Raw genomic sequence first — 8237 nt, 5'->3', positions numbered from 1 at the left:
AAATATAGGTTCTCTCGGATCGGGATGATTGCTCCCACTAACTAGTTTAAATGAAAAACAATGAAAATTAGGGAGATCACGTTTCCTCGTTTTATTGTATTATGATTAACCGTACGCTTAAGATTAGCGAAGGGATGTCTCGACTCCTGATTATACCTAAAGTACCTGGTAATAGCGGATTTGCAGGAGATTGCAAGAGGAAGGCCAGTACACTTCTGTCACATTATTTGCATAATAAGAATGAGTAGGGGCTCCACTGCATTCTTGCGGTTCTGGATGTTTGATCTCAGGTGAGCTCGGAAAGCCCTGGTCAGATACTAGCAAATACGCGACTAAGTACAGGATCCGTTTGGCATCACCAAAGTTTACCTTCCCACAGTAATAAAAGTTCTAACTAGACACTGCGTGATTGGTATTGGTGGGGTACAGGGTAGGGTTACCAAGACGTAAATGCCCGTGAGTAACTATCTTATACAGCTACTGTACAAGAACATACAAACGATTTTGTCTACCGATTGAAACAAATTGATGAAAGAACAAAAGGCTTTACTAATAGCTGAAACAGCAAAAAGAATGTTCAACATAGGTTATTCAATACTTCGATTATTTGATTGTATATGTATACAGATGGCAGTCGCTCATCTATGCTAAATGCTTTAGCAGTCAACTACGCAGCCAGTCAAATGTCGACAAGCGTCGAGCCAACCAAATCAACCGACCAGCAAACATTCGGCGATGTTGTCGTCAATTCAGTAGCAGACAGCAAACAAAGGATCAAAATCGGGGCAAGGAGAAAATTTCTGCAAGAGAAAGAATAGCGGTAGTTTTAGGTATTGCAAGTTTGCTATCACGATAGCAAAAAGTCATAGTAATTTCTGGTCGAATGCATTCGAAAAGATAACTGCAGTCAATTTCTTCACAGTCAGACAAAGCGTTAGCAGGAAAATCGAAAGGTGCTCCTGCGTCGACAAAAAATATCCAAGATGAATAAATACATCTGCAGCGAGTGTATTTCTTACTGCGAATATGCCAGATCGTATCCAGGCTTTGCTGGTGTTTTTATCTTGATTTGTTCATCGTATGGTGGCATGATCCTTTTGTGTAACGTTGCAGTTTTATTGAGTCGTGAACGGAAAGCGTTTGCACCTTGACTTTTATTCGTTTAATTTACGCACGGTCAACCATCAAGTAATCAATATTTACTTAAGTGGAATGAGTAGAAAGGCGATAATGGAAAAGCTGTTAGTTGAAATGAATCGGTTAGGCTTTTCCTGTATCTTTTGAACTCTTACTTGCTTTAGTTGGAATTTCTCCGACAAAGAGCAAAATGCGCTCTTGCTAGAACACAGACTCACCTACAACAAATAAATGGACAATTATTGAAATATATTGCTAGTTTGGTTGAAATATTGCTTGCCGAGTTTTCGGAAATGGAAAGTTTATTTGCAAATGTTCCGAAATTCTCAACTGTGTTATGAAATATTTTACACCCTAACTACACATAATGGTTTTTACTAAATGGTCAGCAAATAACGTATAACTAAACAATTATGGCCAAAATATAACAGGAAAAGAACCAACGACTTATTAAATAGGTCAAGAAAAAGCATTTACAGACTAACAGCTGCCACAACAGGGCACTGGCCATTTGGTGAATATGCATCCAAAATGGATATGCCCTACAACGACTTCTGCCGTGGCTGCGGAGTAGCAGAGAACAAGGAAACAATCTTCCACTTTCTCTGCGAATGCCCAGCTCTAGCACAGATCCGACACAAAACACTTTGAATCCATCAAGCACCAAACCTTGAATGGATTTCCACTAAAAGCATATCGGACATAAGTAGTTTCATCGAAGCCTCAAAATGGTTTGAGAGAGAAGGTGAAACGGAATAGCAGATACAGGAGGTTCTACGAATAGTGTATCAAAATGGCACATCAAGTGCTAATTGAGCCCGATAGGGCTGCACTCCTACCTATCTACCTACGTATTTGTAATTTTTGTAAATGGATCCATCCATTTACGATATTAAGAATGATTTATGTAGTAAAGAATATTCTGTTCTAAAACATTAATCGTTTCGGACCTACCTGCTTAGACAAACACCGCCACATAACCCCATAGAAGTAATCTAGCGGTATTAAATCGCAGGTTCTTGGACGCCACGCCACTCATCATGCACGCGAGATAATGCGCTCCGAAAATTTCCTTCAGTAAATTGATTGTTTCGTTGGTTGTATGACATGTAGCGCCATCTTTTATGAACCAAAGATCGGCCACTTCAACATGATAAGATTCAAGCAAGAAGAAGTCATTAATCATGGCTCTATAGTGTCCACATTGACTGAAACAATACTGAAACAGAAAACCGCCCACAGTTTTTCAAAAATATGTGCCACTGATTCCCTCTGCTCATAGAGCAAACCAAACAGTAACTTCTTGACGATCTAACGACTTCTTATCAATGGCTTATGGATTATTATCATCGGTGGCCTTCTCGTTTTGGGTTCATTCACGGAATGTGCGACGCGCTTGATGGCCGTTAGGCTTCAATTCCTGCAGGACTTGGATTTTTTAACCCCCCAACAAAGATCCCTTCACAAAACCTTCCGTAAAGTGGATGGATAGAGTTTCAATTGTTGCAATTGAGGATGAACTTAGTCGGTTCTTCTTCCATACTCTGCTCTACAGCGTCTCTAAGAAAACACATTGTCCACTAGAGTAAATGTTGGAAGTCCATGGTTGCTCGAATTACCGACTCTGCTGGGCGATTACGTCGACCAAAGTATTGCCTCATTGAAAACCACACGTCTTAAAACATCATTTACTATAAAATATATAGTCCAGGCTTAAAGCTCTTGATTTACTTCCGCTTGGTATACATATCCTATGAAAAGGCCTGCCTTTCTTATATCTCTCTTTCAATCCACGCAAAAAACCATGGCATGCGTTTTAATGAATTTCTTTTTCGTGAAATGTTAAATTTATTTAACAACGCGAGGTCAAATAAGAAGTCAAATGATGGCATATTATACTTGTATTTCCAGCCAGCCAGAGGCCGACGACTAGCCTGCTAACGCACTACCAAGACAAAATTGCCAGCGTTGCATTCAAATGCATGGGCTTTCAGCCATACGCACATACACGGCTATAAGTGTATTCAACTCAATTTACACTGTTGGAGAGAAAAATGTGTGTGTTCGGAGAGCAGAGAAAAAATGTGGAAATAGTGGATTTGCATCCGTGATGTTTTATCAACATTAAATCGTCTCTGTCTGCGTTTGCATTGCATAACTAACGAGCAAAAATGAATAAAGCGGCTGAAAAGCCAGACGTAATGAACAATTCAGACTTCTACCAAATGTCTGTGGATTTTGTATGTATGTCGTCCTTATATCCTTTTTGTGTATAAGTGCGTGCTTGTGTGTGTTTGTTTTGTGTTTGTATGCGTGACTGCAAATTTGCTTAATATTAAATTTCGCTTAACTGTATTAAGTACGACCACAAGGAAAGTATGATTTTGTCTTTGACATTGTCATTGCAATTCTTTTTCTAGCCCCACTTCACCAACAGTCTGTCACTGGCTTATTTGGAATTTTTGATATCATTCTGCAGTCGGTTCAATTTGTGGTTGCGGCTTTGTATGGACGCATAGACATGCAAAAAATGTTGAATGCAAGAATTTGAATGTTGATTTGCAATGCTTTCAAGCATTTATCTGTGCAGCACAGTTAAGCTATACATGAATACATACATACATATATATCTGCAGCAATATAGATTTACAGTTTTTTTAGGTGCACATCAACAACTTGTTTAAACAGTGTACATAGATGTGGTCCTACGGGGCGTATGAGTGCTATTGAAGATATTCTTGAATTGATTTAATTGCTTTGATTATTATTTTCTTTAATATAAATCATTGGTTATTGCGAGAGCAGTAATTAAAGGAAATAAATTGTAATATCGGCTAATAAAATTTGTGGACTTGAGGCAAAATAAATTTTTCAGCAGATGCTTTGGCGAGCTATATATGGTAAAGCTAAATTTATATTTTGTGCTAATAATGTAGAAAAAAGATGATTTCGAGAAGCTTTAAGAGTCAATAAGTTGAGGTGGAGTACGACCAAACAGTTTTCGAACTATGTAGTGGGCTAACAGATCCAATCTTTACACCGACAAATTCAGTAGATATTGTAACGAAGCTTTTTTCTGCCCCTGCTTCTTACAAGTATAAATTGCTGAGGTATACTCGCCGTGTCCAGGGTTCGTTACAATATATTTGTAAATATTGGGGCTCTTCTGCGAATCGTACTTTATTTCACTCAACTTATATTAATGTATAATATGTATTAATCTATGTTGCAAAATACCATCTGTCAGGGTAACGGTTCTGTGTGGCCCGTTAAAATTCAATGTTTCGCGACGTTATTTTGTTATTCATTTATCGTACACGTTTTACTGCGCTCGACTACTTCTGCCGGCGTTTTCAATGTCCTGGCGTATACGTTGACGCTCGCGTGCTACGACGACTACGCTCGGTATCGTTAATGACGCTGGATGTACACGTTGAGTTACGTTCGGCATCTCGTGTAGGCTTCAATTTCATACCACGCTCCTCTTTTCACACTGTCGGTAAAAGTTCTTATAAGAATTGTCCTGAGCTTTTGCAGCTGTAGTGGTCTATGAGATATGTATATTAAACCTATTAGAAGACGGCCACTTTTTGAAATTTTCAGACCACAAGTGCCACTTGTTACTGCAATTCTCTAAGCCAAATTATAGTTCTATGTCTAAATTTGGTGCTTAGCTATGCAGGATGGCGTCATGTGCAGAAGTTCACATAAGTGAGGGAAGTGCTCTGAGCGACGTTCACTTGAAAGTAGCCAGAAACGATGCTTTTCCATATGGCTCAAATAGTTCACGACTTCCCTCCGTAGAGTTGTGCGCTATCCCAATGAAAGGATCAAAACAGCCTCAAATGAGAGACCCCCCTTTTGATCACGACCCATGCAAACGTGTTAATGAATACGATTTAAGGGCGTGCATCTGGTATGTCCGGTCCCTTAATTGGGAAGATGCCGCTGCACAGAGGATTGATGTCCTCGTAAGGGTAAGGCTGACATCACCGCCGTCTAAGAAGTGCGATAGATGGGACAAGGACTATAAAGGAACGCAAATTCGGTGAGAGATTCGTGGTGAGAGACAGACTCCGTCGCCGAATCCTGGCATTCACCCCCGTTAATGAACGTATAGCCACAAGCCGCATCAAAGCAATGTTCTTCAACATATCGATGATTTGCGCCCTTGCCCTATGTAACAGGAGGGCGATGTGACTAAAGATTTTTTCTAAGAGTACAGGGTGGTCAGAGAATGCATGCTTGATACAACGGTCGGTAAATTAAGCATCCATGATGAAACATTAACAAATGTGTTGAGGCTTCGCCGGCGACCGAAATTTGGTTATATTTATTAAGCCAACAACCAGATCGGTTATGTTGTGATAGACGGAACACACGTCTCTGGTGTTTTAGAGTGTACCTCTGAGACCCTAGCATAAACTCGGATCACTATCTTGTTGCGGCGAAGTTACGCACCCGCCTCTGCAGCAAAAAACACATACATACCTCGCAGTGTTACAATTGTCCAAAATACGTGCGAGATGGGATAGATACCGAGAGCTGAAGAGGGAAGCGAGACACATTTGCAGACAAAACAAGTAAGGAAGGGCTAAGTTCGGGTGTCACCGAACATTTTATACTTTCGCATTTTAAAGTGATAATCGAGATTTCAGAATACGTCATTTACATATTTTTCAAATACCGTATTTGTGTAAAGTTTTTTTCCGCTATCATCATTGGTTCCTAATGTTTATACTCGTATTATACAAAGAAGGCATCAGATGGAATTCAAAATAACTTTATATTGGAAGAAGGCGTGGTTGTGAACCGATTTCAGCCATATTTCGTACATGTCATCAGGGTGTTAAGAAAACATTATATACCGAATTTCATTGAAATCGGTTTAGTAGCTCCTGAGATATGGTTCTTGGTCCATAAGTGGGCGGCGCCACGCCCATTTTCAATTTTTAAAAAAAGCCTGGGTGCAGCTTCCTTTTGCCACTTCTTCCGTAAAATTTAGTGTTTCTGACGTTTTTTGTTAGTCGGTTAACGCACTTTTAGTGATTTTGAACATAACCTTTGTATGGGAGGTGGGCGTGGTTATTATCCGATTTCTTCCATTTTTGAATTGTATATGGAAATACCTGAAGAAAACGACTCTGTAGAGTTTGGTTGACATAGCTATAATAGTTTCCGAGATATGTACAAAAAACTTAGTAGGGGGCGGGGCCACGCCCACTTTTCCAAAAAAATTACTTCCAAATATGTCCCTCCCTAATGCGATCCTTTGTGCCAAATTTCACTTTAATATCTTTATTTATGGCTTAGTTATGACACTTTATAGGTTTTCGGTTTCCGCCATTTTGTGGGCGTGGCATCTTCGAACTTAACCTTCTTATGGAGCCAAGGAATACGTGTACCAAGTTTCATCATGATATCTCAATTTTTACTCAAGTTACAGCTTGCACGGACGGACGGACAGACGGACGGACAGACAGACATCCGGATTTAGACTCTACTCGTCGCCCTGATCACTTTGGTATATATAACCCTATATCTGACTCTTTTAGTTTTAGGACTTACAAACAACCGTTATGTGAACAAAACTATAATACTGTCGTTAGCAACATTGTTGCGAGAGTATACAAAAAAGAGACAGTCCGAAATGCGTGAGTACGAAAAGCTTGGCACTATTTAAGGAAGAGAGGAGGAAAAAGGAGATCCCATAATCTGCGCCAACTGTCGTGGGATAAGCCTCTTCAACGTCGCATTTAGGGTTCTATCGAACGTATTGTGTGAAAGATTACTGTCAACAAACAGAGAGTAAGTGTACACTTCATTAAAGGACTTAGTTCTACTATAAGTTCTGCTAGAAGCTCAGCCGTTACAAAAATGAAATAATAATATATTTTCTAATACGGTAAGTTTTATTAAATAATGCATATATTAAATGAGCGATGTAAATAGTGTAACTCGAAATTTTAACCTCACAGTTAAAAAGGTGTAACGCCTTTACAGAATATTATTTACCAAATCATTAAACAGCTGGACAGTGACCATATCAAACCCTTGTAATATCAGTTTTTGCGTCTTTGGAAGTTTTGTTTATTAAAAACTTTTTTAAAAGTGAAGAAATTTTCATTTGTAAAAATAATACTTTTCATGACCCTTGACTGCATACCACTATAGACGCCACTTGCACTTGCTTTGCTTAAGATTTGCCATGTGATTACTAGTTAACCGACTGGTGGAGATCATTTTGATTAAGTCTTGATATTGGTCTGGCCAATATAGCATTTCCCTTGATACCATTTTCTGTTTTTTAAAGGGATTTTTGCGAATGGGTTCGTACACAGTTTTTATGGCTGAATTGCTACGAAGAATGCGGGAACGACCACTTCTCTTTCTGTCATCAACTGTAGATGTTTGGGCAAAACGCTTAAGTATTTTGAGAAGCTCATAAATTTCACACTTATGTAAAGCAATCACTGCCATTCGATTTTCTTTCAAAATTAAGATTTGTAATAATATCATGATTGCTATTCGAAAGTAATTGGTTTCCAATTTGTATCCATGACGTGCCAGTCTCGAATTTTCTTCAATATTTAGTAGTGTAGACAATTGCACAGTGGCTTGCGAAAGGCTTTATGTATGTTACTGAAAATTTGTTGGATTCTTTACATGATTCAGAAATAGAGAACTATATGATGATGTGGTGAAGTTTCTTGATGTGTTTGCGGAGAAAATACTAACGGTGACAATATCGTTTTGAATAAATCACACAAATTCAGGAAGACTTTATTGCTCTGAAAAATTGAGACTATTAATTTATCATGGATCATGCGTTAGAAATTTAGACCACTGGGAATGTTGGATTAGAAGGTTTACCAAGCTCCGGTGAGATCAGATATTTAAGATCGAGAAAAAAAGCGTTTAAAAATTTGAAGAGAAAGACGAGCCATGCAGCAAGTCCACAAATAACTACGCTTGATTGTCAATTGAAGAGTATTAACCGCAAACTGCTACTCAGTTGCGATAAGTTGTGGTTCTAGCTTTTGCTTAACAATTTTAATAATTATTATATTTGCTTACCATCAGATATTTGGATAAATAAA

Source organism: Bactrocera neohumeralis, chromosome 6, assembly GCF_024586455.1.
Source record: "Bactrocera neohumeralis isolate Rockhampton chromosome 6, APGP_CSIRO_Bneo_wtdbg2-racon-allhic-juicebox.fasta_v2, whole genome shotgun sequence".
Classification (NCBI taxonomy): domain Eukaryota; kingdom Metazoa; phylum Arthropoda; class Insecta; order Diptera; family Tephritidae; genus Bactrocera; species Bactrocera neohumeralis.
The sequence above is the reverse complement of the archived record's forward strand: the minus strand, read 5'-3'. Positions refer to the sequence as shown.